Source organism: Vombatus ursinus, unplaced genomic scaffold (genome assembly GCF_900497805.2).
Source record: "Vombatus ursinus unplaced genomic scaffold, bare-nosed wombat genome assembly UNPS02001419.1, whole genome shotgun sequence".
NCBI lineage: Eukaryota > Metazoa > Chordata > Mammalia > Diprotodontia > Vombatidae > Vombatus > Vombatus ursinus.
In genome coordinates, this window is record NW_020941197.1 from 3,455,971 (window position 1) to 3,468,536 (window position 12,566).

At 35.8% G+C, this 12,566-nt stretch overlaps 1 pseudogene; it reads right to left on the bottom strand.

Annotated features, from left to right (window-relative positions):
• Positions 1-11,395: 11,395 nt before the first annotated feature.
• LOC114046500 lies at positions 11,396-12,250 on the bottom strand (annotated as a pseudogene).
• Positions 12,251-12,566: the final 316 nt, after the last annotated feature.

Consider the following 12,566-nt stretch of genomic DNA (forward strand, 5'->3'; position numbering starts at 1 on the left):
ATATAGAACTTACTATGTGCCAGACACTGTGCTAAGCATTTCACAATTAATATCTCATTTGATCTTCACCACAATCCTGTGAGGTAAATGCTATTGTTATCTCCATTTTACTTATGGGGAAACTGAGACAAACAGAAGTTAAGAGACTTGCCCAGGGTCACATAGCTAGTAAGTGTCTGAGGTCAGATTTGAGCTCAGGTCTTCCTGATTATAGGCCTGGCACTCTATCCACTGCATCACCTAGCTGCCACATTTAGAAGTTTCTTTTGGGTTGCTTCTCTCACTTTTTAAAGGATGAAATCATGATCAAAGCAAGTCAAAAAATTATTAGCTTCCAAGCATTTGACAGAAAGCCTCCATGAAGCCCCTTTTTATTCTTATATGTTGTTTCTATACCAGTTCATTGCCTATTTCGTACTTCTGTCCAGGTTATCTATAATATATTCTGATGGCACTATTGCTTCTTTTTTGGCATCACTTGATTTTTACCCAAATTCTCCTCATTAGTTATCCCTTTATGGTTCCTATATTTCATAACATGAGTATAGTCCACTTTAATTGAATAAAAAGTCAGTTTATGGGAAGATGCCTATTGGTGAAGAAAGGAATTGCTTTGGAAAAGTGGTTTATTTCATGCATATTTGATCATTTTTATTTAACTGCTAATAGCCTATCCTATAAAATAAGAAGGGTGTGCTGAAGCCAGCTCTAACTGGCTTATTACATTTTCAGTATGAGCATGAATATCTCAGAAATCAGGAATTGTTACAAATCAAGCCTTGATTTATTGTTCGCTTGATTAACTACACTTAAGAAAGTATTAGTAATTCAGAATACACTTAAAAGTGTGTATGCACACTTTTTTTTCAAGAGAGATCCCAGTTCTTAAACATTTACCAGCCTGCCCTTGTACTGCTCTATAAATATTCCTTAACTTAGCAAGAGTATGGTCAAAGACTCAGAATGAAATCCTCATCAGATGGGAAGCCTGGTCACTATAGTCTAATAATAATCATAATAACTACATTAATATATCACTGTAAGGTTTGCAAAGTGCTCCATAACCATCTATAACCATTTAAGCCTCACAACACCCCTGCTGATAGCATACACTATTGTCAGAATATGAACAACTATTGTTTCCCCAGTGCCTAGCTGTTGCTGTTTGTCCTTCCTTCTTAAAGAAGACCATGACATCAGAAAAGCGATGCCATGACTTTCAAGTGAATTTGGATTAAAGGGAGAGAGGGCTGTGCAAAGTCATCAGCCTCACTTTCTCCTCCAGAGCCATCTGGGTCCAGTGGCAAGACAGAGATCAGGATGACTGAAGGTGGCCCAAGATGCAGTGGGAGAGCTTGGCCAGGTCTTAGTTTGACTGAGGCAATGGCCATTTAGTGAATAAGGCAAGATAAGAAATGAGGCAAGGAATGGCTCTTTTACCTAGTAAACAAAATCAACCTGGGATTAATAATGGAATATAATAAAACAATATTAATATAATAATAAAATAAAATGGGATTAATAAAATTAATTAATAAATCAATAACTGCCTCAGGCAGTTGTTATTTATATTTGGTCTGAGCCATCATGGCCCAAACAATGACCAGGTGGGGCTTGGGCTGGGACCTATTGTTGGCCAGTCAATGAGAGTCAGAATGATTTGGGTTAAAGGCACCATCTTTAAGAAACATATCTAGTCTATAAGCCCCAAGATATTCTCGCAAGGTTTCAGGAATCAAAATTCACATTCCTTTGGGCAGGGAAAGAAAAGAGAAAGGAAGGAAAGGAAAAGGAAAAGGGAAGGATAAGGAAAAGGAAAAGGAAAGAGCTGCATTGCTCAAATAGACACATAGTAGGTGCCTATTGCTTAATGAAACAATAATAGTGGGGAGACTAATTTAGTGCAAGTCTATGAAAATATTAATCTTATGTTTATGACATATGATCTATTGTCATGATTTCATTTGCATTAGTTGTGTGGGAAAAAAATCAGGTTGCTGAGTCATCCACTGAAATACAGCTTGGGTAAAATTTGTAAACAACAAATATGAGTTTGGGAGATAGAGGAAAATAGAAGGGCTTGACATGCTATGGTCCATGGGTCACAAAGAGTAAGACACATCTGATTGAACAAGAAAACATTTGGCTAGAACTTCATAATTTCCACTATAAAAGGAGGGAAAGAAGTAACGGGAGAAGATTCCTCTCCACAGATTTAGCAGAGATTTGATATTTTGAGAAACAAGAAAGACTAAAGAAGAAGTCAACCACAAGAGTTGCTTGAAGCACATTGTATGCTGGAAATGAGTGCAAGTAAGCTATTTAAACATGAGGACTTTGGTTCCAATCTGAAAATAATCTGATGGACTTAATTACTGAAATGTAAGCTCAAAATGAATTCAGCACAAGCATTGAAGATTAAAGAATTGTATTCCAAGATTGTGTGGATATCAACTTGAAACTAAATTCTGGGATACTTACTGATGTGTTAGGAAAACTGTTTATAGTATGCCTCAGGTCTCCACAATCTAAGTCAAAATGAGACAACTACTCAAATTTTCTATCACAGAGAGTCTTCTAAACCACAGATTCTTCAATATTGGCAGTAGGGTGTTTTGAAAAGTTGAATGCTATGAATCATAAGCACATTTCTCTTTCACAGTAGGAGGTATGTTTAAAGAATGTACAGGATAAAATGTACACCAAACAGTGAGGTGAAATTTTAACTTCAAAAAAATCATATCAATATATTAAAATAACTTGTTGGCATGGGTTATTGGATTTTGATGTGAAAACTTTAAAATCTAATCCTTTTATGAGGTAAATGTGATGTAGATATCCAACAGAGAGTAATACAACAGAGAAACAGAACTGTGGAATGATATCACATAAATTTTATGTAAATGTAAATAACATATATATAACATATAGTCTTTTCATTTAATTCACTAGGTTTTTCTAAGCAAACAATCACACTGTCTGCGTATGTGGTTTTGTCTCCTCTCTGCTTATTCCATTTACTTTTCTTTTCTAATTGCTCAATATTTCTAATATTATGTCAATAGTAATGGAGAAATAGTGTTTCACCTTTCATCTTATTTGAATGACTTCTGGTGTTTATGCATTATACACAGCATTAACTCTTGGTTTACATTACATAGGTTAACATTGGTTAACATTACATACTAGAATTATTCATTATAGCTAGCTTAATTTTGTACTAAGGATGTAAAGATGATTCAACATTAAGGAATCAATTAGTATAGTTGATCTCATTAATTTCAAGCAACAACAAAAAATTGCATATTTAAAGAAAGACATTAATGGAAAGTTCTTTTTTTTAATATGATCAAAAGCATTTACTCAAAACCAAGAGTTAATGCTGTGTATAATGCATAAACACCAGAAGTCATTCAAATAAGATGAAAGGTGAAGCACTATTTCTCCATTACTATTGACATAATATTAGAAATATTGAGCAATTAGAAAAGAAAAGTAAATGGAATAAGCAGAGAGGAGACAAAACCACATACGCAGACAGTGTGATTGTTTGCTTAGAAAAACCTAGTGAATCAAATGAAAAGACTAATCAAGAAAGTTAATAGCTTTAGCAATATAGCAGGATGCACAAGGAAATAATTAGTATTTCTACATATTACCAACAAAATCCAGGAGGAGCAGACAGAAATCCCATTAAAAAGTATTACAAACTTAATAAAATACTCAGAAGTTCACAGATCAAGGTCTTCCATAAAAACAACTACAAGGTAATAGTTATAGAAATAAGGAAAAGCTAAGTAATTGAATAAAAATCCAATGTTTGTGCTTGGACTGCACCAATATAATAAAAATCATGATTTTCCCACAGAAACAGATTTGATAATACATCTGTCAAATACCTAAAGGAAATACAGACTAAACAATAATAAAATTAATATGTAATATATCAATGTAATTAATGGGGGAAAGAAGACAGTGGTTTAGCATCATTAGAAATCAGTTATATAATAAAACAGTAATTATTAAAGCTATCTGATACTGAGGGCAGCTAGGTAGCTCAATGGATAGAACTCTAAGCTTGGACCAGGAAAACTCATCTTCATGAGTTCAAATTCAGCCTCAGACATTGACTCGCGATTTTATCCTGGACAAGTCATTTAACCCTGTTTGCCTCAGTTTCTTCATCTGTAAAATGAGCGGGAGAAGGAAATGACAAACCACTTCACCATCTTTGCCAAGAAAAGCCCAAAATGGGATCAGAAAAAATCTGACACAACTGAAATAATGCAACACAAGCTGGTACTGATGACATGGAAAAATCATATTAGTAGAAGAGACTGGATAAGCAAGACCTTGGAGTTAATGAAAGCAGTAAATGTGTTTAATAATACCTAGAACACAAATTCTTTTGGGAACAAACCATTACTTGATTAATTATTGCAAAAACTATAAAACAGTTTAGCAGAAAATGGGTTTGGACTTGCACCTTATATCATATATCACAATAGACCAGAAAAGGATGATTAAGGAAATCCTATAGTCCAACTGACTCAAATGAGGGAATTGAGGCACAAAAGAGTGGAATGATTTGCCCAAGGTCATACAAGTAGTAAATAGTAGAACTTTGGTCCTCTTGCTCCAAATCTAACACTCTTCCCTCTTAACAAATTCAGAATGGATAAATGATTAAAACAAAAAGTAATACCACAAAAAAAATAATAAATTAGAGGAGAATGGAAGGTTATATGTCTCACAGTTGTAGATAGGGGAAGAATTCATAACCAAACACAATACAGAGGAGATATAAAAGACAAAACATACTATTTCAATTATATAAAATTTAAAAAGATTTTACATGAGCAAGATTAATACAGCCAGGAGAAGGAGAAAACATATGGCTTAGGAAAAGTCTTTGTGTCAAAGAAATCTGATAAATGGTTTACACTCAAAACCTATAGAGAACTGTCATAAAGGAGACAAAGATCCATTCCCCAATAAGTAGTTTTCAAAAGAATAAGTACGATGCAGCAACACTTAAAAAAAGCCCCAAATCACTAATAATAGAGAAACAATCTCAGACCCACCAGACTGGCAAGAATGGAAAAAGTCATTGTCAGAAAGGGATCTGGGGAAGTAGACACACTAATTAATTGTTTAAAAGGCTATGAATTGGTGCAAATGTCCTGAAAATTTTTTTGAAATAATTTGGGAAAAAATACTAAACAGTTCATTTCCCTTGATATGACAACCCTACCACCTGAAAAAACAAACACTATTATTAGGAAGAAAGGTCCCATGTGCACCAAAATATTCAGAACAGTATTACTTACAGAAATAAAAACTAGAAACAATTTCAGTGCCCAAGAGCAGCTACTAGAGAATGGATGAACAAATTGTGTCATGTGAATGTAATAGAATATTATGCTATAAGGGATGGCAGCTTTGAAGGCTCTATAAAAATATAGAATGACATCTATAAACTTCTAAGGAGTGAAGTAAGCAGAACCAGGAGAATAATATATACAATACCTTAAGAAACTTAAATGAAAACAACACTAAAGGCAAAAAAGCAAATAATCGAATAGAATTAATCCTGTTGTTTCTGGATTAGTAAAGTTAGAATACAGATCTTTCCTTCTGTAAGCAAACAGTCAATTTAAAAAATGGAAAGTTAGTTCAACTGCCAGTCATAATCAATCTAATAGGTAATTATATTTAACTTTTTTGTTTTGTTTTGTTTTGTTTTTTTACTGGAAACATAATATTAATAGAGTTGGTTGAAGTGACTATCAAAACAAAATGCATTAATCAATTAAAAAAAAACTTTAGTCATAGAAACATTCACCAAAAGAAGAAGAAAATAGGTCATATATTTCCCCAGATGTTTGGAAGTTAAAAATAAAAGCTGAAACACCCCACAGCAGTTACTGGGTCAAAGGGAAGATTTCACTAAGGCCCAAAAACCATTAACATTGAGCCTATAAAATGCAGCTTTTAAGACAAACCAGTTTAGTTATGGAAATAGGAAAGGCTGAACTGTGGACAATCACACAGGGAAGTGCAGCCATGTTTCATTTTAAGTGACAGGGCCCATAGGATTGCTAGTTCTCTAAGGTCACATAGGTAGTAAGTAATAACACTGGGCAGCTAGGTGGTACAATGTTTAGAGTAAAAGGCCTGGAGTCAGGAAGACTCATCTTTCTGAGTTCAAATCTGGCCTCAGACACTAGCTGTGTGACCCTGGGCAAGTCACTTAACCCTGTTTGCCTCAGTTTCCTCATCTGTAAAATGAGTTAGAGAAGGAAATGGCAAACCACTCTAGTATCTTTGCCAAGAAAATTCAATTGGGGTCATCAAAGACTGAAAAATGACAGGACTAAAGCAACATCAGAAGTCAAACCTAGTGCTCTTCTCCCTATAGCACACAGGTTCAAATGAAATATTTGGCTAAACAGACAGTGCTGAGTAAGAAAAGTGGATATTTTCACCCAAACGGTGGTGTTTGGGAATTTACCTTCATAACCGTACATTCCTAAAAACATATAATGTTTGGAGCGTGGGAGAAAGAAGAGCTCAGTATAGAATATAGCAAGGCTATAGGGATGAGGCCTTTCCCTTTATATCTATTGATGTGTCTTCCTTTTCCATTTAGTGTTCCTGTGCCTGTTCGTAGCCTGTGCTGCCAACCTGACTGTGGTCCAAATGAGCATTACCACAGGATGAGTTCAGGCTACAAGGTCTCTTACACTCTTTTACAGAATTACCTAACCTTATAACTATGAACTCTGTCAGCCCCAGTGTTTTAATCACTCTATTTATTGTTATTGTTGTTGTTATCATCATCATCATCATCATCATTATCATTATTATTAGTGGATAGAGTGCTTGGCCTGGAGTCAGGAAGACCTGATACTTATTAACAGTATGACCCTGGGCAAGTCACTTAGCTTCTGCTTCTGTTTTATTTGTTGGGAGGCCCAAATGAAATAATAATTGTAAATCACTTAACACAATGTGTGGCACATAGTAAGCACCACACAAATGTTAATTATCATCATCATCATCATCATCATTGTCAATAATGATTATTATAATTGCTAGCATTTATCTAGTGATTTAAGGTTTGAAAAAAAAACCATGCCCATATTCTCTCGTTTGATTCTCACCACTCTGTGAGGTAGGGAGCAATTATTATTCCCATTTTACATATGACAAAACTGAAGCTGAGTGTCTTGCCCAGGGTTAAACAACTAACAAATATCTGAGGTAGTATTTGAACTTCTGTCTTCCTGACTTCCAAATTCAACACTCTATCCAATATGTCACATAGCTGCCTCTGATCATCCTGTGTATTTCATTTTATCCGTTTAAAAAATTATTCTTACAAGGATTCCATAGGCTTCACCCAACTGCCAAAGGATTCTATTACACAAAAATAGTTAATAACCCTGCCCCTGAAGGGTGTACTTGGGAAGGAGAGTAAGAGGCAAAACCACAAAGTACCTCTAGCCAAACAGTGAGTAAACCAGCTTTTATATTCCTCCCACTGACTCTGGAAGTTGGAAAGGTCATGTACAAGTTGGTATCAAAGATGGCATCTACTTCTGCCTCCAGTTTGTACCACTTTCTAATCTAGTCGATCCTTCTGCTTCCCAAATATTAGATACTAACAATTAAAGTAAACTTCTCTGTGGCCTGTTACTCCCTCTCCAGCAGTAAATTGAGGGGGGATGTAAAATTGTGCATGCTCAGCTCAGTGGACCAGAGGTCACTGTCAAGTGTCAAGACCAGGCAGAGTTTGGACACACACACACACACACACACACACACACACAGACAGAAAATAAAAGAGAGTGAATTAGGGTGGAGAAAGAGGAAAGAGAAGAGAAGAGAAGAGAAGAGAGAGAGAGAGAGAGAGAGAGAAAGCCCTCTCCAAAATTTAATCACACTGCACAAAGTATCTACTTCCTGGAATCTCTGCTTTAGCTTTTTCTTTAGTACCTGGGATATACTGAGATGTTAATTACTTCAGTGACTCTCAAAATAGCTATCAAGGGAGCCCCCTGCCAGCATCTGTGGTCATCTGTTTACTCTTACATTCACCCACAACACAAAAGACTGATACAGGCTCTTTAATAGCAGGAATCCCAAGGATAAGTGTTGCCTACTCTTGAGAAGTTGTTAAGTAGTTATTATATTGATGTGTTCTTTTTTTTTTAGTGAGAAGAAAGCAAGAATCAGGAAGAAGCAAGTCTTTACCATTGAACATAATAGTTTGCATAAGGGATTAGAAAAGCCTAAATATGTGAGCATTAAATACAAAATCATCTCAAAGTGATGATGCCTGAGATTCAACAATGAATGGGGCATTAGATCACAATGTGTGACTTCAGTTTCTTAAAACCCTGAAAGCTAATGCTTCACCTTAACAGAAGTGCTATTCATCTCATGGTTTCCAAGGGAATTCCATGGAAAAGTTCATCATGTTTTCCAGTCCTCAATCTGACAATGAAGAGAGTTCATTGTGAACCTGGCCCTGTAAGCTTATAAATCTTTCTCAGAAGGGGGCAGGCAGTGGTGGGAAAAGCTTCCTTTAAAGAGATTTTTTTGAAAGAAGATTTATCCTATGGCTTCTTTTATATTAAGGTTAAAATTTAATGGACAACGGGCTATTTCTTTTTTGGTTTATCATGGACCTATGAGGTATGAAACCTTTGGAGGTCATTAGGACTTCTGAAGGCTCAGTGCACAAATTCTCATGTTCAAATAAGCTCTCCCATACTTAATTGAATCCCTCCCTAGGAGTCCCATAACTATCCTGCATTGTGGACTACCTGTAGTGAACTGTATATTAAACTTGATGACAATTAATGGGGATGATTGCACATCGGCATTAAAGCAACATGAAGTGTATATCTTCCAGTAAACTAGAATGAGAAGATTACTGGTGTGCTGATTGTTGAACTGCCAAAGCTCAGTTTATGGATACTGAAAATAATTTTACAGCAGCTGTTAAAATCCACAGCAGATTTAAGAGGAATTATATAATATTAAAAGGATTCTAAAATGAGTTAGTATGTACCTTGATAGTATAATTAAAAATAAAAATATCATTTTAAAAACTGGTTTGTGCATGAAGTAATAATATAGAGGCAACATGATGGACAGAATAAAATATTAGACTTGAGTCTAGGAAGACTTGGGTTCAAATGTGCCTCATATGCTTACTTGGTTATTTGACCATTATCTACAAAATGAGGATAAGAATAGCAATGACTTTATAGAGCTATTGTGAGGATCAAATGACATAACATATATAAAATAGTTTACAAATTTCAAAGCACCACATAAATATGGAACAACAACAATAACAATTACAATTATAATAATATGCTGTAGCTGCAAATTGGCAGATTTGGTTAGATCTTGGACCAGCATGATAAAACTATTCCTATACCTCTTACACATGGATGGGGCAGCATAGAGTTACAGGCTGTCTCTACTTAGGGATAACGACCAGATTGACACAGAGAATAGTGTAATCAGCATTAGTCCTTTAAACACTGAGAGAGCAAGAAGGTAATATATATTAGAATGAATCAGAAACACCAATATGCTTCAATATGTCATGCTGACCACTAAAATGAGCAAACATGAGTTCACATGAGATGCACATAGGACATGGAAATGTTTGTTATGTGCAAGTACTATTTCGTTAAAACTGGAAACAGATTTTCTATTCTATTTCTATTTCTCGCTGATATTTTGAGCTCCAAATCATACAATAAAATATTGCCAACCAATATAGATCTTTCTCTTTTTCTCTCTCGTACTCACACACATACACACACACAAATCTCTCCTCCCTAAGTCTAAATTAGCTGAAATAAGATAAAATGCAGACACTAATAAAAATCAGAAGATAAATTTAAAATACTCAGGTTATTAAAATACCTCATCTAGTAAGAATCTGTAGAAATTATAGCTAATAAACAAATGAAAAAGAAAAAACAAAAATGAAATGTCAAATGACTTTGAAAAGGAGATAGTCATACTTGGCCTAGAATTCCAAAAAGTCTTTTTTGAGTGATGATCTTACTAACAGAGCAATTATACCAAAACAAAGTAGAGATTGGACCTGGATTTTCATTGATGTAGAGAATTCCCAGTAATGAAACTCCCTCTACCAGTGCAGGTCAGCCCTTTGTCTACAACTTCTATTCTTAGAGAGTCACCTAGAGCACAGAGGAGTTAAATGATTTGCCTAAAGTCACACAGTAAATGTGTCGGAGGTGGGACATAAACCCAAGTATTCTTGGTTCCCAGGTCAACTCATTATCTGCTATGCCAGTCTTCTTTACCAAAACCAAGTAATTAAAAAAAAAACTCTGGTGTATGTTATGATCATTATAAATGAATACATTCTCCCACAGTATTTGACAAAAAAGTATAAAACTAGCTCAATATACGCTCACAGAAGTATATGTGGTGGCTTTGTCATAGTAAGAACCATAAGAGAAAAGGTGGAACTACCAAGGTATATTCATAAGGGCAGCTGTCACATTGTCATGGCAATGGTGACTTGAGAAACCTATTAGAGATCTATGGAAAAGTATTGGAATATTATATCAATCTCTAGCTGTCAGGTAGAGTAGAAAACTTGAATGCAATATTGTGCTATATTGTTCAATTAGAGGCTGTGGAAAAGGGACTGGAAATGAATCCAGAAAAAAGCACGTAAGAAATTCTTGATTCTATTACAATATTGTATTATATATTTTATATTTATGTACATTATATATCATAATAAAAAACAAAGCAAAGGTCAAATCTGTTAAATCAGTTAATATAAAGAGTCTTAAATACTTTACAGTAGCATATGAATTGTTAGCAAGGCACATTATTAGCTTTACCTCAAACTTAGGCTCTTTTTTACCTTTTTTTCTAACTGTCTTTTTATTCCCACATAGTACTAAGTTTGCAATACACACTAGTTCTGGACCATAAAAGGCTTCAAAAGTCATCAGCTGACAGAGTGAGGCCCCAGGAATATAAGAGTAATCATTTCAAAATATTATCAGGAGCTTTAGTGAAAACTGGGCTTAATCTCTAGACATGTCCCCTGGAGGTAGATTGAACAATGTTGGCAATAGATGGAATGATACAGCTTTCCATGAGGGGAGAGTTCAATGGAATAAAAGAGAACTGGGTACCATTATGAAGGACCTTATAGGATAAGTAGATATTCTAAGGAGATGGAATACCAATATTTCTCACTTTTCTACCACTACCTTAGAGGAGAAAGCTAAGTGGCTTGAGGGAAGAGGAAAGCCTAGCCACTGTCTAGAATACAAGAATAGGCAGCAAATAAAGGAGAGACCAGGCAGCCCCCGGGTCAAAAAGTCTTCTAAAATGGTGGCCACATGTTTTCCACAAGAAGACAGACAAGTTGTTCCAACTTCTGGGCAGCCAACAGCCCACCCACCAGTACCTCTTCATACATGGCAGCCTCCTGGCTTTTGTAGTATGATACTAATTTGTTGGCGATGATGGAGAATCCAAAGACTCAAGGTCACCATACCTCTGGCACTGTGATTATACCATCACCTCCTACTTTCTGGAGAAACCAACACTCTGTAATGGTTTCAAAGTTGGAACCTCCCACCATAACAGGTTCCTTCCTGCAGTGGTTGTTCCAGATCCATTTGCTTCCATATGCCATGGGCCTCCTGTCTCAGAATTTGGTCATAGGAGTCAGACATGGAAAGAAACTTTTCTCCAAACCTCTCATTGTTGGTACCTCTGAGTGGATTTTAGCCACCAAGGCCTGCCAAGTTGATATGATCTCAGATCAGCATAACATCCTCAACTTCAAACTCAGGGTTCAGCCCTTCAGCAGTATTGTGGACAATTAAGATGTGCATGATCATAAATTGAAAAACCCTCACAGGAAGTGCCACCTTCCAGAGTGTGTATCTTTCATACACATGGAGGCAGCCTTTCATCACCACACAGCATTTGTCATTTAAGTACCTGAATACTAGCTACCCTGCATGACCTGATACTTTGCTTTGAGGGAAGTCTGGCCTCTCACTGTAGTCAAAGGCCTGGAATTGGGTCAATCTCTTCACCAACCCCCCCCCCCCATTTTAGAATCACTGATCACTGTGATCTGGGGCCAGTGTTTAATACATATCAAAAGCCCCTCAGTAGTTTTCTTATAATCCTCATACTTGAATTCCTTCTCCATGACCCCCTAACAGCATCCTGCTCCACCCTGCCCCGCCTCTGCCCCAATGAGCTCCTTAGGCCCTTTAAAACAACAATAACAACAACAACAACAACAACAACAACAACAACAACAACAGAAAGGGTCATGTATCTATTAACAAAAAATGACAACTCCAGTGATTCCTCTAAACATAGGCCAACTACAGGTGACTATTTATATAAATCACTCATAGCTTTTATTAATTAAAGAAAGCCCCAAACCTTATAAACTCATAAAAAATAGTATATCAGTTGAGAAGCAAAAAGAGTATGTCAAAATGTCCCCTAATATAAAG